The sequence below is a fragment of the Pteropus vampyrus genome, unplaced genomic scaffold (assembly GCF_000151845.1).
Source record: "Pteropus vampyrus isolate Shadow unplaced genomic scaffold, Pvam_2.0 Scaffold215, whole genome shotgun sequence".
NCBI lineage: Eukaryota > Metazoa > Chordata > Mammalia > Chiroptera > Pteropodidae > Pteropus > Pteropus vampyrus.
The window spans coordinates 2352480-2379865 of NW_011888996.1; positions in this window are offsets into that span (position 1 = coordinate 2352480).

A 27386-nucleotide genomic window follows, 5' to 3' on the forward strand; every position below is an offset into this window, starting at 1 on the left:
AAGCTATTGCTGCTGTCTCCTTTTATGGATTTATGACCCACAAAAATCCATGAGCATAATAAAATGGTGGTTGTTTTATATCACTAAGATTGACATAGTATGTTACACAGTAATAAAACTAGAATACCAATGAAGTCACAACCAAGTGTAGTAATCAAGCCTCAGACTCTAAAGATACACTTAGATTTCAGTTCCAGGTTTATCTTTTACCAGCTGGTGACTTTGGTCAAGTCTCTAGACAATTATTACTACCTCATGTGTTCATTATAGGATTTAATGGAATAACCCAAAAAGTACACTGCAAGGTATGTGATACATAGTAACACTCACTAAATGTCTGTCAGCTGTGATTATTCTTTATCCATGCCTTTACCACTGCATTTACTGTTGAAATTATCTATGTTTTATCTGTCTCTCCCACTAGGCCATAAATTCCTTGAGACCAGAAACTGTATATTGTTCATCTATGTAGTTTAGTGCCCTAGTTCAGTTCGCTCAGTAGAATATTTTAAATCTCAAATAATACAATGTATCCAAAAGTATTTTGTAAGTGGTAAAGTGTTACAAAAGTGTACAGTATATTTATGTCTAATTAAATTCGGTCTCAATCGATGCATATCTGCAGAGCCCTTAATATGTGCTCAAGCATTTTCACGCATGTTGCCAAAAGTCATCTCCTTAGCAACATTGTGAAATACTGTTTTCATTTTACAGATGAAGAAACTGAAACTCGAGAATGTGAAGGATGGGCTCAAAATTGTCAATGGGAGCTCAGATTCATCCATGCTGACCCCATGCCCACAGCACTTCCTCCAGCGCCACAGCCGACATTGCGGAACTCCCCCGTCCGCCTCTTTCAGTGCCCTTCCCTCCAAATTTTCCCATCAGGAACACATTTCCGCCCTCTTAAAGGATCAAAAATCATGTGGACATCACACAAGTAAATAAAAAGTATATCTATTTTTTCCTCCAAAACCAGACATGACAACATAGTATTAAGACTGGTTTTTTTGTTTTTTGTTTTTTGTTTTTTTTTTTTTTTGCAAGCTCTAGAAACTGTTCCAAAATAAAAGAACAATGTTTTTAACAATTTTGGATTAAATACCCAAAGGTGAAGAGATACTTATTTCAATGTATTAGTTTATAGTTGAGCCTCATATTTTCATTCTTCTACATGTTTCCTGTAACTATTATACATGGCCAAAAGGGAATATGAAGTTTTAGAAAGATACTTTACAATCTATACCAGCAGCTTCAAAGAAAGGTGGAAGGCATTGAGGAAAAAGCAAAGAAAATACTTTCAACAACTTGTTTACTCATTTCATACTCAATAAATGGTCCTGCTACTCCCTTAAGTGTTGAATCCATCAAGAAAAGGATATTCAAAATATATTCTAAATTGCCTTTTCTGGAGGAGGAAAAAGAGGGAGACTTCAAACAATTTAAGCAAGGCTTTTTTCGCACTGTTTTCATCTTGAAAATTATTAATATAAACAAAAGCATAATTTTTTTTTTAGCATTTTGAAGAAAAATATTATGACTAAGTATGAAAAGCCTGGATTTTGAGCTTCCAAAAAAGCAATCCCTTCTCAAATAAAGCAAGTTTTAATGAGAAAATTACTGTTCATAAAGTGTTAGCCTCCAGATTATTTTAAAATGCTAGAAATAAGTTTTTAAAATAGAATTTAGTCATTATTCACTGGTCCACTCAACAAATATATAGAGTGGATGCCGACAGCAGGTACTGTCTTGGTTGCTGGGAAGGCAATAATAAGTCCTAAAAACATCACATCTGCCCTCAGAGAGTTTACAGCCTAAGGAAAAGACAAACTTAGCAGTAACTGCTAAATGTGTTGAGTGCTATGAAGGAAAAGTAAGATGATAGGGTGCCATATTGCAGGAGGATGTACTCTAGGCTGCAGACGGAGCTGGACAGCTTCTCCAAAACATGACATTTGAACTCAGATCAGAAGGATGGTGTATCAGTTTCCAGGGGCTGCCATAACAAAACACCACAAACTGGGTGGCTTAAAACATCAGAAATTTATGCTCTCACAGTTCTGGAATGTTGAAGACCAAAATTAAAGTGTCAGCAGGGCCATGTTCCCCCTGAGACTCTAAGTTGAATCCTTGCCTTTTCCTAGCTTCTGGTGGTGGCCATCGATACTTGGCTTTCATTGGCATTCAGCTGCATCACTCTAATTTCTGCCTCTGTTGTAACATAGTGTTCTCTTTGTATGTATCTCAAGACATTCTTATATGGACACATTGGATCAGGGCCACCGCACTCCAGTATGACCTCATCTCAACTAATTACCTCTGCAATGTCTATTTCCAAATAAGGTCATGTTCTGAGGTACTGGAAGTCAAGACTTCAACATGCCTTTTGGAGGAACACAATTCGACCCACAGCAAATGGTTAGATGCTAACTGGGAAAAGACAATTGAGACAGAGGGAAGGGCCAGTCAAAGGTCCTGTGGCAGAAAGGAGGGTAGTACCTTGTAAAAGCAGAAAGAAGGCGGGTGACTGATTATGCCATGGCCACACTTCTTCTCAACTTATCCTTGTATACTAATCTTCTATCACATCAGCTTATCAAAACTGCAATAGTTACCTTGGCCAGAATCAAGAGAGCGAGATGTGAACCTGACATTTCTCTTACTATGTTTCCGAGATCCTCATGGGGAAAATATCCCCAAGAATAGAACACAGAGGTTTTCTGGACAACATTTTTCTCAGTACCATTGACTAAAACACAATTAAAAATAGTTTTCCCTTCTCTTCTACAGGTCCTAGGGAATTTCACATTTAGTTTGAAGTCTCAGCATAAATTACTAAACAAAGTCTCATTAAAAACAAAACAAAGAAAAACACCTTGATGGTCTCTTTTATGGTTCAAAACAAGCCAGTTCCCAGAAGGCTGCATCCGATTGAACATCTACCCTTGTTTTTAAGACCAACCCACATCCTGATGCTGTGGTCATTTGCTTCTGAGTCCAGATCAACCCCAAAACCAATTGTAAGACCACAAATCAAGATGCGATGTCTGGGTAGGCAATTCCCGTAAACCCATCATCTGCTTACAGCATTTATAGTTGCAACAAATCCTCAAAGGCAGGGAAATTAGATAGTTTGTGCTGGACTAATGAACAGTGCTAGAGTGTCAAAGAAATAGTGGGTCACAGAATACCTAGGAGCTGGGTCCAACTCTTGGTTATTGTCCCTGGGGGAAGGGAGTAGGAGCATATGTGTGCAAGCGTTTTGCTGCTATCCAGACCACAGTTGACTTTGGAACAGCTTCTTTTAAGAAGTTACATGGGATACTAAGAACATCATGTATTCTCAGGTCAGCTTTTCCTGGAATATTCAACACAAGTAGTTGAAAATCCATCATATAATATGTTTGTCTTCCATTCACAAACTTTGTTCAACTTCCAGAAGCTTGGGCACAAAAGAATCACTAAAGCTTGCTGTTGACACAAAGTCCAAAACCGAATTCCTCCTGTGTCAGCTTAGTTGTACTTAAAAGCTCTGAGAGTGAGACTAGCTCAAGCAAAACTGGGAGTCACAAGTACAGTGTTTATTTCCCCTAAAATCTGCTCTTATCCTATTCACATTATTTGTGGAAGAGACAAAAAGACTGCATTCTGAACCAGGAGGTTCTCTAGAACTTTCCCTCACTAGTTAAGAAGCAAGTAGAAAACAAATACCAGGGTGTGGTTCCATAGTGTAGTGGTTAGCACGTCTGCTTTACACGTAGAAGGTCATGGGTTCGCGCCCCAGTGGAGCCACAGTCCATGGTCTACGGCCATGCCATCCTGAGCAAGCCTGATGTCTGATCTCAGAAGCTAAGTAGGGTCAGGCCTAGTTAGTACTTGGATGGGAGACCACCTAGGAAGACCAGGTGCTGTAGGTATAAATAATAATAATAATAATAATAATAATAATAATAATAATAATAACAGCTACCAGGTAGAGGAGCTAAGAGACAAAAATAGTATTCTAGAAAAGCACCTGCAATCAAGAGATGTAGGTTTCATCATGACCCTGCCAACCAGGTACCTTCTAACTGTGAGCAAATGACCTGATTTGTTTGTGACTCAATTTACCATTCTTTAATTGGGCATAACATCTGCCCTGTGTACTTCATAGGGTTATTGAGAGGATTGAATACGTTTATTATGGGAAAACACTTTGAAAATGGTAAAGGACCATGTATATTTAAGGTCGGATTAGTCTGATTATTGGTTCCTTTATCTCCAAGCATCTCTCTGAAATCAGTTCCTCCCTTCCTCACTGTCACCTTCAATCTATGCCCCTTCAGTTGCCCTGAAGACACACACACACAGGTGCACACACACACACACACACACACACACACACACGTGCGCACGCACACACAGGCCAGTGAGGCCGAGCATTCCTGTGGGTCCCCACAGGCTTCTTCCTGCTCCTGCACTCCCACTCTTCCGCCATCAAGTGCTCTCGCCCACAGCTGCCTACTTTATCCCACTGGTTGTCAACCCTGCCTGCGCACTAGAATCACTGGGGTAGTTTTTTGAATTACTGGTGCCTGGGCCCCAGCCCCAGAGCTTTGATTTACTTGGTCTGGGCTATCAGCAATTCATAATTTTGCACTCCTGGTGATTCTAATGGGCAGACATGGTATTTTTTTTTTTAATTACTGTTTTAAAAGCTCACAAACTAAAAACACGATAATAATAAATATTTATTGGACACTTACAATACACAAGGCACTGTGATAGGTATTTAAATGCATCATTTCATTCAATCTTCACAACCACCCTCTGATATAAGTACTTTTACTATCTGCTTTGCAGAGTTCGTAGAGCTTACTGCCTTACTCCACAATCCACGGGTGCCAAATGCTGGGGGCAGCATTCTGCCTGACTCTAGAACCCAGGCTGGACTATCCACTGGACTCTACATTGCCCTCTGCTGAAGCCACACAATTGGTAAATGAGTTTGGAGGAACACTGAAAAATCTGATTTTAACTGGGGAAAAAAGAGAAGGTGAAGAAATTTGTCATACTAAATGAATCTTAAAACTCAAAAGCTTTCTGATGCAGCATCATTAGAGCATTTTTCTTTCACATATTTCAAATGTATGGTTGACCCTGAAATATACTAAACTTTGGAGTTTAATTTAATTTTATATTGTATTCCATAAAACAGTGTTATCTCATTCTCAGATTTCATAGTCCAAAGAAAAGTATCAATGATAAAGTTTAGGGGAGCGAAAGAGCTGGGGATCTCCAAATCTTTCTCAATTAAGAATGACACCCCTTCTCTCTTCCCTACCTCCCCACAAGCCATCGCAATATGTAATGTGTAATAAGCTTAGATTAGGTCCACAAGCTGTAGACTCCCTTTGTTCTTTGCTTAGAATAAAGCTTGTTCTCCTGAAAATACTGAGGTTCTGTGGGTTTCTATTTGTGCTCACAGAGACCTGAGGGTTCTGAAAGTCTTCCAGGTCTGGGGCAGAGGGGCGGGCGGGTAACTTGGAGGAAAGGAAGCAAGGCTGAGCTGCAGGTCCTGGAGGCTCTCCATCACCACTTTACCAGAGTAAATCAACTTGTAGTTCTTAGACTTATTAAACTTCACATAAGTTTAGGTTCAAAGAATGGGCTGTTGCTCTGTTGAAAACAAAGTTTGAAAACCACTGCTCTAGTTAATGTTATGATTCAGACCTTACCTAAATTACCAGTTTTCATAGAATTGGATCACAAGAAAATGTACTTCATCCTCAACCTGTACTGAGCCAATATGGATGACAGGAAATACTGCCCTATCTTATTGTGGAAGTGGTGGTTCGTAAAATGTTCTGGTAAATAGGAAGGTGATAGCAGCATTTGCGATTCTTGGCTCTCTCAATACATTATATGGACACATAATAAATCCTCCAAATTTCTCTTAATGTAAGTTGAGGTGCTACCTAGAGACCAGTCCAAAAGGGTGAGGCAGGCTCAGCATTTCTCTGAGCCCAGAAGCCTGGCCCAGCCTTCCTGTCCTCTGCAAACAACAGCAACCAATGATCCCGACGCACCGCAGCAGCAGCCGAGCTCTCTACTTCGATGTTGGCAGCACTATTTTGCCGATGGCATTGCGTAATTTTTTCCATGATGGTTAAAGTGGGAGTTTTATTAGTATTCTGTAAATAACATTTATGTCATTTTCTGATTATAAAAGTGATATTTTGAATCGTAGCTCTCTTCAGGGTGCTTCTGCTTGCTGCTCAGATCTCTGAGGCCAAGAATGACAAAACCTGCCTTCTTATTAAAAATAGGGAGAAAGAAAAATTATAGGGAGAGAAACATGAATTACTATGCCAATGAATTAACATGCAGCAAAAGAGGTTTTTGTTTCGAGAGATGACATTACGCTATACGTATGTCACAAATATTTTCACTTCAGTAAAAACTTCTGAAGAACATTATTTTCATGGCTGCGTGCTACTGTGTATTATACAAGCATACTGTACTTCATTTAGTCATTCTCCTATTGATGACCTGTAAGATGATTTCCACTTTTGAGTTCTGATAAATAACTTTGTGATGAACATCTCTAAGCATAAATCATGGATAAGTAGCAATAGTATCGTTTTTCATATTCTATTTCAATGACATACCTTTGCCTGGCCTCCCGCTTTCTTTATCTATTCTATATTCTTTTATTGTTTGTGACCTTTCTTTACTTGGTGTCTTTACCAATTTCAATATATGCCTCTGGGCTTCTGTCCTGTTTTATTTTCAAAGATTCTTCTGGGGATTCTATTTTCATTCAGCTGTGTCAGGTGTCCTGGCCATTAGATTTGAGCTCTTAATCAGGAATACTGCTCTCAGTGCTGATGCAATCTCTCATCATCTTACATCCTATTATACCTTACAGGCTATTCCCCAGGATCTTGCAGTACATAGCTTGGATCTTACATTCTCCTCTTCTCCTAATACTCCTGAGTTTCCAAAGCATATATTAAAATAGGTAGAAAACAGGCTTTATAACACAAACCTGCCCTTTCTGAACTCTATCTCTTTCCATGGGAAATCCCTTATGCTTAGAGAGAAAGTATGGCTTTGTATAATTTTTTAGATAGGAGTTTTACTGGGAATTGTGGCAGAATTGCTGAAATTTGCACTCATTAGCATCCCAGCTGTGGTTAAACACCTTTCTACATTTAGTGCTTGAGCAAAATAGGCCCACAGATCTACATAGCCATCTCCCTATGGCTAAATTAAATGAAGCCAAATTTTAAAGTCTTTGGAAACCCAAAATTTAAGGTCTTTCAAGTACATCCTAGTGTCTTCATTTCTTAATGATTTCACACTTTACTTTAGGACTTTTATGCTCTAAAAAAAAAATCAGTTTTGAGATTGTTTCTTTGTTTCAAAACTCTGATTTAAGTATCAACAATCTTTGAAAAGCTTCAGGTTGGATAGGGGGTGGGCATAGAAGCCCCCAATACTGTGTGATTGCTACCATTCCCACCACAGCTTCCCCATCTCATTCTCATTCTGCCTTCTGTCAAAGCATGGGTTTGCCAAATGCAAGGTCAGAGCCAGCAGTCCAGCATAGACCTCGATGAACCCTCTCAGTCTGACATTCAGTGAACAGAGGTCTAAACGAAATCAATGTTTCCCTGCTCTGCTATGGAAACTGCATAGAGTCTTCCCCACATATAAATATAGCTGATAAAATTACACACATCATCCCACCAGAAGAAACTGGGGCAATTTAAAATGCAGCTTTTCTCTTCCCTGCTACAAACTCTATAGCAACAATTTTAATGAGAAAATGAAACTGACCAGGGCTGAAAGGGGGACAAATGCACCTGGATGACCATGGCAGTCATGGAAAAACTTCAGTAACAATTGATAAATAACCATATTTCCATCATGCCAGCCCCTTACATCGGGCTCCTCCCTTGGGACTCTCCAACTCCCCAGGATCCCGCAATTAAGTAGTTAATATCTGGCACAAGTGCCTCCAGCACCACTGGGCCAGGGTCTATTTCAATTGAGGATCTAACCCAAGAAAATAACTATTTTGAATAGCATTCTTGAACCTAATGTGTCATCTGACCTCAAAAACCACGGAACGTATGTTAACTATAGTTTTAGCAAAATGTCGTTATTTTATTCTCACCTTCAACTAGTCAAAAATATTTATTAGACACTTGCTCAGTGGTGAGCAGTCCACAGTCCTGTCTCCAGGAAGCTCATAATCTAATGACAAAGACACATAACTCCATGTATAATTTCAATACTGTGTAATAAAGGCTAATGCGGCAGGTAGAGTGGACTTTGAAAGTTCAGAGGGAAGAGCTTGGGCAGATTTACCGGAGGAAGTGAAGTGAAGATGAAACTTTGGAGACAAGTCTACATAAGCCAAGTTAATGGTGGTGGGACAGCTGTTGCAGAAGGATGAAATAAGCAGACTAAACAGCCTGCAGAAAGGCCTAGAAGCCAAAGAGAAGCAGGCAAGTTCAGGTTGCTGCAAATAGTTCATTGAGGAGTAGATAGAGGGAACTGATAAAAAATGAAGCTGTAGAGTTAAGCCAAAGATTAATTTGCTTTTCATATCTCACAAAAACAGTGAAGCTGAGGATGAATTATAGTTGGCTATTTCCCTTCCGGAGTATCTCATAGTATTGTGGTCTCAAGCTATATTCAAACTTGCCAAGGTTCTACTATTTTATTCCCAACTCTGCTCTGGAAGTCTACCAAGATCCCCCTGAACAGTAAATCCATCAGCTCTGAACAAGAAGATGTACAGGAAGCTGTTATAATCAGCTCCTCAGGGAGACAGGATGCTCACCAGGGTTCCTCCACGGTAATGGCACCCACATGGTGCCTGGCATCAATATCTATTGAATGAATAAATGAATGAATGAATGAATGAGGAATAAGTTACAAGGACATTTTGAGATGCAGCTTTCAGAAAAATGCCTCATAAGTGCTTGACTGAGTGATCATAACAATTCAATAATCACTGCTTACATTTAAGAGTGAGCAGATGTTTACACCTAAGTGGTGTAAACGCTTTTAATACACACATTTTAAAGGGAAAAGATCAAGGCCTTGTTAATTGTCTCCATCTCAAAACTGCTCTCATTCATTGTTTCTCAAAGCCTGGAATGTGTGTTGAAGAGCTTCTTTTCAGGTTGGGGACATTCTAAAAACAATAGAACACTTCAGTCACTTTGGTGGCAGGGACTCATCAGAGAGGGAGAATTTCCGAAGCCTCCATCTGAGTATTAAAGAGGAACATAAATTTGCCTGGTGAACAAAGGCATTTTTAGAAGGTGCAGCATATGCAATGCCATGGAGTTTGCTCCATCTGAATGAAATAGAGATCCAAGGAGCAGCAGGAAGTCAGAGGGGCAAATGGAGATTTCTAAATCCAGAGAGAAATTTTTCAGTAACAAAACAGCAGATAACACTCGTTCATATTCAAGTCATAGTTGCTGGAGGAAAAAAAAAAAAAACTCTTTTGACTGCCAGTTTAGATTAGCTATGTTCTTACTCCCATCTATTGCTGGAAATAATCAAGAATTTGCAGAATTTCTCACTATTCCCAAGGGAGAGTGTGGTCTGGATCCAGTCCTACCTATTATATTCATCCTGTTCATTCCTACTGTTAATGTGAATAAATAAGAGATGTGATGTGACTAAACACTACCACAAGCTGCATGATGTAGCAATAGGCTAATTTATTTTTGATTTACCACTGAGGTGTAAACATCTGACTCAGAGAATCGCACCTTCCCTCCAGAGACTCAAGCAGCTAAGTTGATGAAACACCTGAATATTATGCACAGAACTTGGATTCATTTCTTCTCTCTTCTTTTCTAATTCTTCACTCTAAACATCTGTTTTCCCCCGAGGAAGCCTGAATTCATCAGCAAAAGAGCAGCATAACAATCTTATATATAAGATCGTTTTCGTGAGTACCAAACTTCAGCATGTGTATAATGTTCTCCTACTCACCGTAGATGGCTTCTTTAACTACCCTAATGATCAGGTAACTAAAACTAGTGTCTTTGTGTTACCACAGTCTGCCAAAATAACTACCTACATCTGTACCATGTTGAACTGTGCTGGCTTTGCGTAGCAGCCACTGTTTATTGCCTACCAAACATCTGTTCTCCCTTCTTCCTTCATAACATTACTATTATTCTGTTTAGGTAAAATTAAGCCAGGTGCCTCTGGATAAGGCGACTCCTGCTAAAGGCGATCTCACCAAGGGTAATGCCACTCCTTTAGGGCGACTGGCTCAGGCACAGGTGATATAACAACCCAGTGACGGCCAAGAAGATGCAAGAAGTCTGTAGAGGCCTTCTCTCATTCCTAACACAGGGCCACTTGAAGACTCTGTGGGCTGTTGTTTTTAGTTGCTTCTTGAAATTATTGAAGTCATTTTGCTGCAGCCTGAAGATGTAGCCAACACTGAGGATAACAGAACAGAGACAGAAAGAACCAGATAACAGATCATGCGCTTCTGGCCAGCCCCCTTAACCTAAAATACACTACTTCTTGATACTTTTTTGAAGAATAACTTTTTCTTATTTTGGAGATAGGACATAAGGGACCTACACTTATTTCTTGGAATGAATTCTACTCATTCAATTCAGTACTAATCCAAAAATCCTTTTCATTAATTTACAGTAGTTAAAATGGTGATTTACTTATATATTCTTAGGCAACATTCATTATTGGTAGCAATAGGATATTTGAAGTGAAAAATGTGGAAAAAAGTAATAGTATCATTGATAAAGACAAAAGGAAAATAAGAACTTAAAATGAAAAAGGGCAAGTACAGCAGGTAAAAAGTCTTTGAAATCTGTCATTTGAGACATATACTACAACTGAAAAACTCTTGAGATGAAAACAGAAGATAACTTGTACAGGAAAGATAAATATCAAATAGCATAGAACTGACTGGGAAAAATTACTGGAAATGTTCATTAGTTATAGATATTAAAAGCCATGAGATATCCTTTGTGTAGGAAATTATATTATTAATTCACAATCAATAAGACAATTCTTTGAGCTACTTTTTCAATATGGTGGAGGATTTCCACCAAGTTAGCCACACCCAATTATCCAGTACTTCTCTGAAGATAGTTGGCCAAGGTGAGGTGTACAAGTTACTGAATATCTGTAAGCCTCAGTTTCCTTACCTGTAATTAAAGACAATATATAATTCTGAAATCTGTGAAGGAAATATATAAGATGATATATTTGAAGCACTGAGCAAGTGTTTTTCTTATACATTGTATGGTCCCAATTTTTCTTTTCCTTTCCCCTCCTCCTCCTGACATGACTGGAAGGGTCATTGTTCCCTTTGAGTAAATGTGAAGTCTGCCTTCTGATGACTAATTAGAGCCATAATTATACAACCTTTTTTATTTCGAGTAGCCATTTCTCATAGATGGTCATAGCCAGACTTGAAAGTTAGCTCAAGTCAGCTACTCAAAGTCATATTCCCGAAAAAACTTTCATTGTAGGGCCTAAGATAGTATTTATCACACTAGAGCATAATAATTCGTTTCCATGACTTTATTTACTACTAGATAAGAATTTGCTAGAGGGAACAACCCTCTGTAACCTAGAGCCTAGCCCTGAACTTGAACATAGAAGATGTTCAATGATGAAAGGAGGGAGGGAGGATAGAAAACAAGGAGGGTAGAGGCAATAAACAACTGAATGGGTAATGTTTAACTTCTAGGCCAAGGCCATCTGGTATAACCATATATATGGGCCACATGTGATATTTTCTAATACGCACACTACAAAAAAAAGCTGGTGAGATTAATTTTAATAATATATTTACCTAGCACAATATATCCAAAATACTATCATATCAATATGTAATCAATACGAAAAATGATTATGGGCTTTTCGATTTTATTGTATTGTCTTCAAAATCTATTGTGTGTTTTATACTTACCGAACATCTCAACTCAGACTAGACACATTTCAACATGCTTAGAAGACACAGGTGGCAAGGAGCTGCCATTGCCACGTTGAAAAGCACAACTCTAGACACCTTCTTTCAAGTGCCTTTTCCACTTCGGAAGTTCTGCCTTACATACTTCATGGTGCCCTCCCATTAACCGCCCTAATGTCACTCTAGGTTAAGAACATTTCTAATTCACTCTGACTTACAAAATGTATTCATACCGTACCCAGATTCCTGCCTCAAAATTTCATTTATTCTGGTGCTATTGGATACTAATCAGTTTAAGTAGCTAATATCCCCAAGTAACAGCCTGAATGTTAGTAGGTATTGGGAAGGAAAACCCTCTCTTTCCACCAAAGGATTTATGTGTATCCTATATTTTTAAAAAACATGAAGAACTTTAGCTAGCCCCCTCTATTAAGGCACCTGAGCAGGTTCCATGGTATATCTGAAGACAAAATAGAGGATTTTAATGCAAGACTCGCAGAGTCCAGACACTATCATTGGTCTTTATGTCCCCAGTACCAAGCACTGTGTCTCACATGTAGAAAGGACAATAAATGTTGACAAAAATGTGATTGAAATTACTTAAGAATCATGAGTGAAAGTTTAATCACAGCTACTTAGTAGGGTTACCTAATGGAAAAAAAGAAACTCATGGGACATGACTAGTAGACTTCTTGGGTTTTTAAGTGAAACAGTCTTTTATTGGAAAGTAGAGAAAACAAAATGACGTAGTGGGAAAGACATAAGATGGCAGAAATCCCTTAAAGTCCACGGATCAGAGAGCAGAGTGTGTATGATTAATCTTCAGGGATTGTGGGGATAGGATATTTACACATCCATTCAATAAATATTTCTTAAGCACCAGTGCTATGCCAGGCTTTGTGCTTGGCACAGCCACTCAAACTTGAGTAAGACATTGTTTCTGTCCTAAAGGAGCTTTAGACTAAAAAAAGAGACAGATATAGAAATAAAAAAGCTTCCTGCCCTCTGATGTGATGAAAAGTGTGCTATAATGGAGATATTTACAAGGCGGAGTAGGGTCAAAGAGGAAGGAGCGAATATTTAGGGAGTTCTGGGATGGCTTCATAAAGGAAGAAAAAATAAGACTCGAAGGATGAATAGGTGTCTACCAGGCAAATTTAGCAACATGTACAAAGGCACAGAAGAAAGAAAGTATATGGAACATTCTAGAAATCAGAGTAACTCAGTGTAATTGGAGCAGAGCATGGAGTGAAAAGTAGAGAGTCACAGGAGATGCTGTTGAAAATGTAGACTGAAGCCAAATCACAAAGGACCTTGAATGTTCTGCAAAGGGATTTAGACATTAGCTTAAAGTCAATATGAAACTAGTCAAAGTTTTAAGCAGGTACATGATAGGCTAGAATGTTCCTGCACACATGAAGTCAGAAGTGATCTTATGAATTATTTTGGCCAATAAAATGTGAATAGAAGTGATGTGGGTCACCTCTGGATGGAAGTTTAAGAGCCAGTGCATGCTTTGCCACATTCTATTTTACCCCAGCCAATAACCAGCAATCTTAAGATACCGGCTTTTCTGTCAGCCTCAGTTCCTGAGTGATTACAATGAACAGAGACCTTCTCTCAAATGACAGTGAACTTGTAGCAGGAGTAAGAAATAAACCTTTGTTGTCTTAGCCGCTTTGATTTGGAAGTTGTTTATTACAGAAGCAATTTTGCAGGCTATCCTGAATTATATTGCAGTGGAATAACATGACCAGATTTATATTTTAAAAAGGTAATTGATGGCAATATGTGGAAGATAGATTAGAGATAGAAGAGGAAGTTAATTATAGGCAAGAAAACCAGTAGGGAGATAATGCAATCATCCTGGAAAGAGATGCTAGAGGCCTAGAATTAGAACAATAATAGCGGAGGTGATGAAAATGAGTTATATTTAAGAAACATTTAGAGAGTAATATCAACAAGGATTTAGTGACAAATAAAATACTGTTTATAAGTGTTTTAGTCATCTCTTCCTATATAAAAAATTATTCCAAAACGTATTAGCCTAAATCAATGATAAATATGTTATTATCTCACAGTTTTCTGTGATTTAGGAAGTTCAAGAACAACTTAGCTAGTGATTGTGGCCCAGGGTTGCTCATAAGGATTCCAGTGAAGATGTCAGCTAGGGCTGCAATCATCTGAAGGTTCAACCAGGGCTACAGGATGCACTTCCAAGACGGTTCACTCAGATGGCTGGCAGGTTGATGCTAACTGTTGGCAAGAGGTTTTAGTTCCTTCCCATAGGGACTTCCCTTATAGGCTTGCTTGAGTATTATGATGACATGGCAGCTGGCTTCCCCTAGAGAAAGTGACCAAAATGAGAATGAGGTGAGGCGGCACTTTTTCTTATGACCTAAACTTAGAAGTCAAACACCACCATTTCTAGCATATTCCTTAATCACACAGACCAATTATGATACATTGTAGGAGGAGAACAGGCAAAAAAAATGTGAATTTTTGTTAAGCGAGGAAAATTGGGGACATTTTGAGCGTAACTACCACAATAAACAAGATGAAAGTAAAAAAGCTGACTGAGACTTCTAGTTTGAACAATTCAATGACAGGATTAAGCAAGAGACAGAATTCAAGAGTTAACGAAAGAATTGGGAGGGGAGGGAGGAGATAATAAGTTCAGTTTGGGACCTACTTTGTGAAGGAACCTAAAACACATACGAACAGAAATGCCTAATTATCATTGTAAAGAAGAAGTTCCTAAAAGAGGTGAGAGTTGATGGTGTAGGAATCAATATTATCTAAGTGGTGGCAGAAGCCAAAGCCCAGAATAACACAGCCCAGGAAGGGTATACAGAAATAAAAGGGAAGAAACACAAAATCAGGAACAGAATGTTATGGAGAGAGTCCTTTATTTAAGGAATGTGGCAGGGGGAGGAAAAGTCAGCAAATGACACAGGGAAGAAAAACTGAGGAAGTAAGAAGAAAACGAGAGTTGTCTAGACATGGTAGGCAATAAAAGAGAGAGTTCAATGAGTTTCAGCAGTACTGGCAAGTGACATAAAGCAGTCGAGTAATATGAATCTGAAGCAAGCCCCCTGGGTTTTACGGGTAAGGTGGGTGGCCATAGGGTAAATTGTCTCAGTAGAGGTGAGATGTGGTGTTTGCCTAAATGCATGACTTCATCCTTGAAATTAAACCCTTCCTCTCATGTAATGGAGGTGGTTCCCCTCACAACGGGCCCACCCATTGTATAAGCACTAGTACAAACAGTAATGAAAACCTACTTTTTTTAATAATAATTTTTTATTTTTCTGTTATAATTGGCATATAATACTATATTAGTTTCAGGTGTACAGCATAGTGATTAGATATCTATATAACTCACAAAGTGATCACCCCAATAAATCTAATGCCCCTCTGACACCGTACATAGTTATTATAATATTATTGACTGTATTCTGTATGCTATACTGTCTATCTCCATGACTATTTTGTAACTACCAATTTGTACTTCTTAATCCCTTCCCCTTTTTTCACCTACTCCTCCAACCCCCTCTCATTTGATAACCCTCAAAATATTCTCTGTATCTATGAGTTTGTTTGTTTGCTTTGTTCTTTAGATTCCACATATATGTGTAATCATATGGCATTTGTCTTCTTCTATCTGACTTACTACACACAGTATAATACTCTCTAGGTATCATGAAGGTATGATGATATAACTTTTTCCATTCCCCTACTTTTAGTCTGTGTGTGTCTTTTAATCTGAAGTGAGGCTCTTGCAGGCAGCATATGTAAGGGTCTTATTTTCTAATCTATTCAGTCCCCTCACTTTTGATTGAAGCATTTAATTATTTTTTCATTTGAAGATATGTAATTGATAGATATGTAGTTATTGTCATTCCTTGATTAGACTTTCGATACATTTTTTTTTTCTTCTTCTTAAAGAAGTCTCTCCAACATTTCCTGTAATACTGGCTTGGTGGTGAAAAACTCCTTTAGCTTTTTCTTGTCTGGGAAACTCTTTATCTGTCCTTCAATATTAAATGATAACTTTGCCGGGTAAAGTAATTTTGGTTGTAGGTACTGGATGTTCATCACTTTGATATTTTGTGCCAAGTCCTTCAGGCCTGTAAAGTTTCTGTTGAAAAATCAATTGACAGTCTTATGGGTGTTCCCTTGCTGCTTTTAAGATTCTCTCTTTGTATTTAACCTTTGGCATTTTAATTATGATGTGTCTTGGTGTGGGTATCTTTGGGTTCATCTTGTTTGGGACTCTCTGAAGTTCCTGTGGTTACATGTCTATTTCCTTCACTAGGTTAGGGAAGTTTTCCATCATTATTTCTTCAAATAGGTTTTCAATTCCTTGCTCTTCTTCTCCTTCTGGTACCCCTATGATGCAAATGTTATTACACTTGTTGTCACAGAGGTTTCTTACACTATCTTCATTTTTGGGGGGAGCAGGGGATTCTTTTTTCTTGTTGCTGTTCTGATTGGGTGTCCTCTATTACCCCATCCTGTATGTCACTGATTTGATCTGCCATTTCATCCACTCTGTTGATTCATCTCAGATATTACATTCTTCATTTTCTGACTGGCTCCCTATTATGTTTTCCATCTCCATTTTTATGTTTTTTTTATTTCTTTGTTAAAGTTCTCACTGAGTTCATCTACTCTCCCCCTAAGTTCCTTGAGCAGCCTTATAACCAGTGTTTTGAACTCTGCATCTAGTAGATTACTTGTCTCCATTTTGGTGAATTCTTTTTCCAGACTTTTGTTATGTGTGACGTGCTTCTTTGTCTCCCCATCTTGGCTGTCTCTTTGTGTCTGTTTCTATGTATTAGGTAGGGCTCATAAGTCTCCTGGTCTTAGTAGAGTGGCTTTATATAGTAGGCATGCTGTAGGGCCTCTTGGCACAGACCTGGGAGGGGTTCAGCTACAGGCCAGCTCAGCTGCAGCTTGTGCATCTCCAGGGCCACCTGGTAAGAGTCACCAAACAATCCACATATGGCTGCCACCTGTGCTGGGATTATAGGCACCTCAAAGAGCCAAGTCAGAAACCAAGGCCGGCTGCCACTGGTGAGGGTCTTGGGGCTGCTCAGCAAGAAGTACAGGGCACCCCGAGGCCAGATGCTGACTTCTTTAGATTTTATGAACCTTTGAGAGATTTTATGAAAGTTCGCAGCAGGAGCCAAGACAGTCCATTTGTACGGAATAAATCACAGAGAAGCTGCTTGGGTGGGCCCACAAGTTGGGAGAGGCGGAGTCTCAGGGAATCCCCTGGGCAGAGCGACCTGTGTTATCCAGGTTGATGGCACCTGCATTTGCAGGCTGGTGGGGGGAGAACTCAATGAAAGAACAACGAGTCTGCCTGCACCTCTGTCCAGGCACAAGCTGCCCCTCCAGCCCTCGCCCTGAAGCCCAATAGCTGAGCGCCTCCCCGTATGTCCCTGACACTCCTTAAGCAGCTGCCCCAGTAGTGGAACTCAGATCAAGTGAATCTGTCAGCAAGTAAGGCCTAGCGTGGGCCGTTTAAGAGGAAAGTCTCACTTCCCACAGCCCTGCCTCTCACTCAGCCACAACCTCTGCTAGTTTTCACAGCCAGAGGTTATGGGGACTTCTCTTCCTGGCACTGGAACCGTATGCTGGGGAGCCCAGTATGCAGCTGGAAACCCTCACTCTTCCAGTGGGGGAGGGGGCTCTGCAGCCAGGATAGCCCTCCTGATTCTCAATCGCCACACTCAGTTGTGGAATCAAGCTATTTCGCGTCTCCACCCTTCACACGATTTTGAGGTGACCTGTTATTTGAGGTGACCTAGTTGTAAGGCTTCTGTTCAGACAGACCTCTGGCGACAACGCGTGCTGGTTGCTCAGTAGTTTTGTTATAATTTGGTGTGGTCACTAGAGGAGGCATGTACAGCCTCTATCTTCTAAGCCATCTTGAGTCTTCTCCGAAAACCTGCTTTTATCACAGGTTTACCATGCTGTCTATTGGTGGTGGAGAGTGAATGAATGTGTCAAACAAAGCACAATCTCCTCTGTCCAAACAACCATGCCTTCAGGAAAGGCTTAAAATGTTGATAACCTTAGGGCAACCAGTAAGCTACTCTAAGGGCCTGGAGTGATGGGGTAGAAAGGTAGTTATAGGGTTCGTATTTTGTTCACTAAATCTCCAAAATCTGAAAAATGCCTAACACATAGTAGTTGCTCAAAAAATATTTGTTGACTAAATCAATTAGGGTAATCCTAGGGTCAAGAAATACTCAAATAGCAGTATTATTTTTAGCCAAATAGAAACTTAACCCAAAGGCTTACCAGAAACTGAAAGCAGGGATGCCATGGTCACTGCCACATTTGAAGTAGTTGCCTTTGGTTTTGAAGACAATGCATCACAGCATCCCTGAAATCTTTGTCTGGGATCAGATCCCAGCCCCATAATACACTCAGAAGGCAGTGACCCTGGAAAGACAGGAGGTGATATAGAAAAACCAAAACTCATTATTATTAAAAATGAATGGCTTTGGCCATATACTGTCAGTTTTTAGTGAGCCTCCTTCACTCTCAGACATCTTGCCAGGAAATTACAGAAACAAGTTCAGTCACAAAGCAATAAAGGGCACTGTTAGGAAAAATCCAGTTCCGCTAATCCATGCATTCATTTATTCATGTATTCCATTCAGTCAACCAACTTTCATTGGGTGAATACTATTGTACCAGACACTGCTAGGCTAAAATGCTTTCTGGAATAAATACGGTTTGCTGTTGTTTTTGTTCCAAAGATGACTGTTATTATTATCCCTGTCACCACCATCTTCATCATTATTTGTGTAATGTGGGAAGTATGTGAAGGCCACCATGAGAACCTACGAAAAGTCATCTAGATGTCTGCTGACTTATTTTTCCTCCCCCTGGGGAGTGATGATAATATTTATTAAGCAGTCTCACCTACAATCCCTAGCAGGTCATTTTATTCTAAGAATTAATCTATCTTGAGGCCATAGTATCTAAGTTACCAATTCATAGGAGTGAGGTTTGGGTTTATGTTAGAGGGAAAACTCCATTCTCCTACTTTGGCAATATTTTCCCAGTTATAATTTAATCCTCAGAATCCTATAAGAACCTTAGGATGATAATGGATAAATGAATGACTATAATATATTAAATCCTTATTTTCATTCTAAGAGCTTGATCTGCCTGGTTACCATTTTTTAGCTTTTCACATCATCTGTAGAAACAAACCGTGATGCAATAGAAACGACTTTGGAGCTAACAAGAGACCAACCACTGTTATGTGCATTTAGAAAGAATCCATTGATGATACAAAAGAAATAATATGGTTAAACTTTCGCAACATTTTTAAAGACCTTCAATAATGCCTAATATCTTGAAAAATAAATGGCAGAGGGTAGGGGAGGGGGGAGAGGGGTAGTAGATGGGGTAAAAGGGGTCAAATATGCGGTGACAGAAAGAAATCTAACTATGGGAGGTGAACACGTAGTGTAAATATATATATGCCTTACTGTTAAAGCAGACAGCTGAAACTTACTGGATTTTGTTAACCAATGTCACCATAAAAAAAATAAATAAATTTAAAATATATATATCCTTTCAAGTGTTGAGCTAAATAAAATGTTCTTTATTATGTAGGCCAAGGTCAAAAAAAAAAAAGATAAAGATAAAAAAGAAATGAGGCAAAAAGGATTCAGCCTATGCTAAAATTTTTGGCAAAAAACAAAAAAAAAACAACTGAAAGCTATCTTCGAACCCATCAAACAATCCCCTTCTGTCTGATCCTCACCAAGAACTCTGTATCTCCTTAGAATCTTGACTTCCTTCAAATAACCATAGGACTTCCCCTCATTCCCCAGGTGGGTCTGCTGTCACTAAGAGTTCTTAACATGATGCATTGGTTTTCTTCGGGCCGCTGTAACAAATTACTACAAACTGGGTGGCATGAAACAACTGAAGTTTATTCTCTCAGAGTCCTAAAGGCAAGAAGTATGAAATGAAGGTGTCAGCGGGGCCATGTTCCCTTTGAAGCCTCTAGGGAAAAATTCTTCCTTGCCTCTTCCGGCTTCTATGGCTACTGACAATCTTTGACATTCCTTCTCTTATAACTTCATGGCTCCAATTTCTGCCTGGTCTTCATATGGTTGTCCTTCTTCTACGTGTATCTCTGTGTTCAAAACTCCCTCTCCTTAAAAGGGCACAAGCCATTAGGTTTAAGGTCCATTCTAACCCAGTATGACCTCATCTTAACCTAATTACATCTGCAAAGACACTATTTCCAAATATGATCACATTCACAAATACCAGGGGTTTAGGACTTCAATATAGCCTTTCAGAAGACACAATAGATACAATTCGACCCACAAAACTGCCCAAGCTCTGAGTCTTCTACCAAATGGCATTATAAACCTGAGCCAGCACCTAGGATCTCTGGGTCTCCTCTGTGAAACTGGAATGATTCCTGCCTTCCTCAAAAGCATTTTGCAAGTTACAATGAAAAAAATTTCTTTCTTTCCTCCCCTCTTATTTCCTTCACTCCTTCTTTCCTTCCTATTTTTCCTTCCTTTCCTCTCTCCTTCTTGCTTTCCTTTCTTCCTCCTTTCTTTCCTTTCTTTTCAAAAATAGTTATGAGTATTTACTGTGATGACCCGATATTGGTGTTAAGAAAGATAGAAAAAGTAATTGAGATTCTCACATTCGAAGGATTTAGATCTAGTAGAAAGATTCACCTGTACATAAAAATCCTAACATGAGGCAGAAGGTGGTAACTGCCACAAGAGTCACAGACACAGTGACATGAAAATACAGAGAAAATAGATCAATTCCTGCTGGGGCAAAATCACACAAGACATCTGAGCTTGACCTTGAAGAGTATCTAGGACTTGGATATTCAGAGATTAAGAAAAGAGTTTCCAGATGAGCAGAATCACAAAGGCAAGGAAGCACAGCATATTTATACATTTCTCAGAGTATCAAGGACCCCCTCATGTGTCATTACTACAATAACATTTCAGAAGTTTCAATAGAAGAGATGGGAACAAAATACTAACCAACAGTGATCACATCTCTGGGAGATGAAATTTTCCTTTGTATTTTTATATCTTCTTCTAATTTTTTTCAATGCTAATGCATTATTTTTAATTAAGAAAAATAATATATTTTTTAATTTTCTAAGAAAGATTTCCAAATTGCCTCAAAATAGTTGTTGCCGAGAGAGAGAGAGAGAGAGAGAGAGAGAGAGAGAGAGAGAGAGAGAGATCAGATCTTTCCAGATTCAGAATTCTAGGTGAATGAGACATCTTTAATCATGTCAGTTACGATACAGAAGAAGACAGTGACCAGGAGAGGCAGTTGATCAATCAGCTCATTCCTGCAGTCCTGTGCTGGCATTTTGGTCTCTACTTGGAAGGCAGGGTGAAGGTGGGTTTTTCCTTTAGGTAAGCAATGTCTGCCCTCTGCTGGTGATTCAAAAGATACTAAAGGCAAGAGTTTTCCTCTCATCTTCTAAAGACAAAGTGACAAAGAGACAGAAATGTAAAATCATCATTCTGATTTTAAAGGCATGTGTATTATTACTTTGGCCAGGTTCTCAATTTCTTTAAGTATGTTCCCCCATCAAGGAGAAAGGCCTATTTATTCACTTTCCCTCTTGGGCCAGTAGTATGGCCAGTGCTCTGGCTGGAACTTCAAACAAAACTTCTTGTCCCCAAGTCAGAGGAATTCATTTTCAGTTGGCAGGAGGACAGGTTCGATTTGGTTTGTAAGGGGTAAGGTAGCAGGGGGAAAGCACAGTGCCTGCCAGGTGCCTGGCTAGGGATGGGCAAGGAGTCTGCACAAAGTGACAAGGAGAGGCGCTGATGCCTAAAATGCCTAAAGTAGCCCCATGCATCTCCTAACTCAAAAGGTTTGATCAGGGTTTTTTCTGAATGAGGCCGAATTGAGAACTTTAGACCGCGGTTTCCCAACCTCAGCGCTATTAACTTTCAGGACTGGCTAGGGAAAACGATATATTTTCTAAATCCTTGAACTGAGATGAACATCTCCTCCATCCTTGGGTCTGGGCTCTCCTCTAAGGTGAGTGTGATAGATGGGGAATTGAAGGAGAGGTGTTTTTCATCAATGTGCAGAAGACATTCTAGGAAACATGGATTAACCTCTCAGAAAAGAAGAAGAGAGATTTCTGGTAAATTCAGATTTCATAATCACTCAAGGGGTTTTCACTTAAAATGATTTTAGCTTAAACCAGGGCTTGATATCATATTGCCACCAACTTCAGTCTCTCAGCCTTCGAAGGACTCATTGCCTCATTGACTGGGTTCTTTACTCATTTATTTATTTGAAAATATATGTTGAACCCATACTATGTGCCAAATGCTGTGCTAGGTGATGAGACTATACACAGGAATGACATAGTCCTTGCCTTGGAGAGTCATGGCCTAAGAAGGGAGACATCCTTGCAGGCTGATTCCAAACACTTGGCAAACAAAAGCTATTTTTCATTTTCCCTAAGTTTGTTGACTAAAGAAGGGGTCAGGAAACTGGGTCCTGCAGGTCAGCTGCACGATCTTATAAAGTTTTAGTGGAACACAGCCACACACATTTGTTTAGTAATGTCTATGGCTGCTTGCACATTACAACAGCAGAGTCAAGTTTGCTCTGAGATACAACAGAGACCATATGACTCACGAAGCCTAAAATATTTACTATGGCCCTTAAAAAAAATGTTTCCCAGCCCCTGGATTTAAGTGCAAGTGGAGGGGTTATGGCAGGGAAAGCTGTGAAAGGAGATTGAAGAAAAGAAATTGCTGACTATCAAGTCCGCTAAGAACAGCAAAATGGCAGTGTATAAGTTAACATTTGGTTCAACAGCATGTAACAAAAAACCCTATTATGGCTTTAAAAAATTAAGATTCATTTCTCCTACATAAAAAGTAAAGAGGTTGACAGTTCAAGATTAGTTTGGTGGCTCCATGGTCATCAGGGACCTAATTTCCTTTTATCATTCTGCTTCCCATCATCCTTAGCCGGAGGTTTTCTTCTACCAGTTTGTCTCATGGCCCAATATAGCTGCTGGAGCTCCAGTAATTACATCTGTGTTCCAGACAAACAGAGAAAGTAGGGCAAAAGAATTTACCTTCTAGCTGATTCAACTCCCTTTAACAAAATAATTTGGAATTCCCCCTCTACACTTCCATTTCCAATTAATTGGTCACCACTAACTATAAATAAGACAGAAATGTAGTCTCCCACAGCACTCTGTTTGTGAACCCTTCACATTTTTTCCCACCAAATCACAGAAGAATGTGGATGCTAACATGTTCCTTGCTAGGATGTGAGAGCCTCTTACTGAATTCCAAACTAGACATTCTGAACAGTGAAATAGAAAGGTCCGTCCTCCATCTTGCTTTAATGTATTCGTTCATTCCTCAAATATTTGTTGAGTCTCTACTATGTGCCAAACATTGTGCTTGCCACTGAAACCTTCCTTTTTTCTTTTCCTTTCTTTTCTTCTTCTTTTTTTTTATGTCAGTATTCCTTTTTGTTATTACTTCAGAAAAAAAATGGGATATAAGAAATCTCTTAAAGTATCTAAACCAATGAATTATTCCATGATTAATAGATGTGAGTTTATTTTCTTTTATATGCTATATGTGTGTAATTGTTGCCACATGGTATGTGTCTTTGGACATTATGTCCTAAGTGTACAGGTTAAAGTAGTTTTATGTTGTCGTTAATATAAAGGGAATTTAAGGCTTATAAAAGCCCTTATTCATTGTAATTATTTGTTTATGTTTCTCCCCAGGAGACTATCCACTCCTTAAGAACTTCTTTGTATTTGCTAACGGCAGGTGCTTAATAAATGTTTGATGAGGACATGAAAGAGTGATCTTCCAACCTTCTGGTTGAGGATTCTTTGCCTTTATAACTGAGCTCAGTGACTGTCTCCTGTTCCCTTGAGACAGATGACAGAGATGCAGATAACACTTAGATACATGCAGGACTTAACAATTCTCCAAGGGCTCTCATATACATTAAAAAAATAATTTTAAATTTAATTAGATTAATCCAAAAAATGCATCTGAACACAGGAGTGGCTGCGAGTTTCCCTTTCACACTGAACGAAGTTAGAAGTTGTCTCCTTCCTTCCAGCTGATCCACTAGATATTGGTTTTTAAATGCAGAATTTGAAAATGTGTCTTTCAGATGCTATAAGAAGCATCACTACCCCTTTCAACTGAAGATAAAAACAGGAAAAAAATTTAAACAGCATCAAAAGGAACCCAGGTTGGGACTTAGTAAAACTTTGTTGAACATAAACTATGTGAAGCAATAAAATGCTTTCTTCAAAGAGGTACAGAATCCCCGCAAAAATGACAGATGACACCATGGTTCCAAAATTACTCCACTCATGCACGGGGTTTATTTAGTTCCCTTATTCCGCAGGAAAACCTGCAGGAAAAAACATTTGGCCACCAGGGGATGCACTACTGAAATTCAAAGGAACTCTCTCGGCGAGCTCCCTAAAAAGCACTCATACTGCGACCTACCGCGGGCCAGTCTCAAAGCTCTCATGGTTGTTTTCCCAACCAATTCCCCATAAACTGTGCCCCATAGAAAAGCACTGTATCTTCAGCTCTAGCTTTCCAGATCAGGTCACTATTTTTTAGAGTCAGGGTCACATGAAACCGATCTTGCCCTAGAAGGGAGCCCCATGTCAGCTACCACTCATACCCTCGCACTGGCGCTGCTGACCTAGTCTTGAATCTGCTCATGAATATAGAAATTTACATATGGTTAATTTAGGTTTTTCACTTCTCTTAAGTACAGTGATGATGAATAAATCAGAACAAAATGAGAACATATGAAGTTGTTACGTTTAATTTAACAATAAATAAGATTAAGAGAACCGTTTGTCATTTAGAAACATCAGGATTAATCCTTTTAATTACCATCTGGATTTCTTGTAAATTATTTGATTTGTTTAATCCCTGTTTACTTTCATTCGAAAGCCCTCAATTTCACTAATTTGGCATGCCAGATACTCAGCTAACCACCTTAGTAGAAAACAAGACAAAACATAAAGGAACTTAGCACTGGAAAAGTGCTGATGGAAAAGTGTAGGGGTGGGCGGGGAGGTGGAGGAGTCCTACCTTCCAATCCACTTCAGCCACCAACCTGCAGGGCCCTGGGCAAGTCACTAGGTGTTCCTCAACCTCATTCTCCTCCTTTGTAAAATGAGAGCGAGCTGGACTGCAGCAGAGGATTTTACTTTTTTTGTTTTACTTTTTCAGTGAACCCCTTCTTCTGTAGTAGAAAGGGAATATTCTATCAACATTCTGGCTCTAGGGAGATGGCGAAGGGGTTCCATTTGGCTTCACCCAAGTACAGCAGGTTTTCCCTTCCACACTGCACCCCTCTCCCGGCCTCCAGGACCACGTCACACATTAATCACTGGGCAGGACTCATGCATATGAGACAGATATTCCAAGGCAAGTTGTTCCACACAGAGAAAGAATCATGCGGCCTGGCACAAGTATACTCAGTTACATGTTTCAGAAGCTACATAGTGGATTAAGTGAAGGATTTCCTTTTCTCGTGCAAAGAGAAAACTGAGTAGCGGGTAAACCAGCCCTAATGTGGCTGCTCAAGGACAAGGTACCTTCTACATCCCTGATCCGCCATTCTTTTTTTCTTTTTTTCAATTAGAGTTGACATTCAATATTATCTTATATTAGTTTCAGGTGTATAGCATAATAATTAGACATTTAAATAATTTACGAAGTGATCCCCTGATTAGTCTAGTACCCACCTGGCACTATACACAGTTATTGCTACATTATTGACTATATTCTCTATGTTGTCCTTCACATCTCCATGACTATGTTGTAACTACCAATTTGTACTTCTTAATCCCTTCACTTTTTTCACTCAGCTCCCAACCCCCCTTCCATCTGGCAATCATCAGTTTGTTCTCTGTATCTATGGGTCCATTTTCATTTTGTTTGTTCATTTACTTTGTTCCTTAGATTTCACATATAAGTGAAATCATACAATATTAGTATTTCTCTGTCTGACTTATTTCACTGAGCATAATACCCTCAAGGTCCATCTACGTTGTTGCAAATTGTTAAGATTTCAATTTTTATGGCTGAGTAATATTCCATTGTATATATGTGCCATGACTTCTTTATCCAATCATCTATTGATGGGCACTTAGGTTACTCCCATATCTTAGCTATTGTAAATAGTGCTGCAGTGAACATAGTGGTGCACATATCTTTTCGAATTAGTGTTTTGGTTTTCTTCAAATAAATACCCAGAAGTGGAATTGCTGGGTAGTTCTATTTTTAATTTTTTGATGAACCTCCAAACCGCTTTCCATAGTGACAGTACCAATTTGCAATTCCACCAACAATGCATGAGGGTTTTTCTACACATCCTCACCCCAACACTTGTTTTTTTGATTTATTGTTGATAGCCATTCTGACAGATGTGAGGTGATATCTCACTGTGGTTTTAATTTGTATTTCTCTGATGATTGGTGACATTGAGCATCTTTTCATATGTCTATTGGCAATCCCTGCTCTGCCATCCTTAACAAGTGGTCACAAAGTGTCTGAGGCATCTCTGCAACTTTATGTCTCCATTTTAGACAGGGAGAAGAGAAGGCAAAGAGTCCATGCCAGGTAAGTATGTCCATTTTTATTAGAAGAGCAATAACTTTCCTGGAAGCCTCATCCAGTCAAAGATAGAAACCTTTTATTCACACCATGTTGGCCAGAACTCTCCACGTGACCTTGAGAGAAACCTATGAATTTTTTCGATGGGCATACTGCTACCCTGAATCAAAGTGGAGATATAATAACAAGGGAAAAGAGGTGAATAGAGATTAAGTAGGCTACTAGCTGCATATGCCATATGTATCAGGATATAGATAGAAGTCCTCAAGCTTGTCACTGGATGGATGACATGCAGATGGCGGTGTAAAAGGGAGTCCTCACAAGACATCAAGAAACCCATTACCAAAGTTCCTCCTTGTCGGGGACGCAGCACTCACTCCAATGGAGACTTGCTTCCTTTGACACCCAACATAGATGAGCCATTCATCAATCGCTTATGTGCCAGGGAAGCCTGGCGGTTTCTAGGTGCTGACTCTGCATCTACCAGGGCCTGCTTCATCACCTAGGGCCCACCGACCTCCCTCCCTGTTTACTCTCCCTTATCGTTCCCTCTCTCCCAGCTTTGAGAGTCTTTCCTAAAGCAGGAGCCTTTGCCTGACCTCTTTTTCCAAATTTTTCTAATCTACACAAAGGAATCTGCCTTTGCTGAAGCCTAGGGACGTGTTTTGTTTTTGTTTTTGTTTGTTTTTGTTTTGATTTAGAACTAAGAATACTCTCCTTTCTTG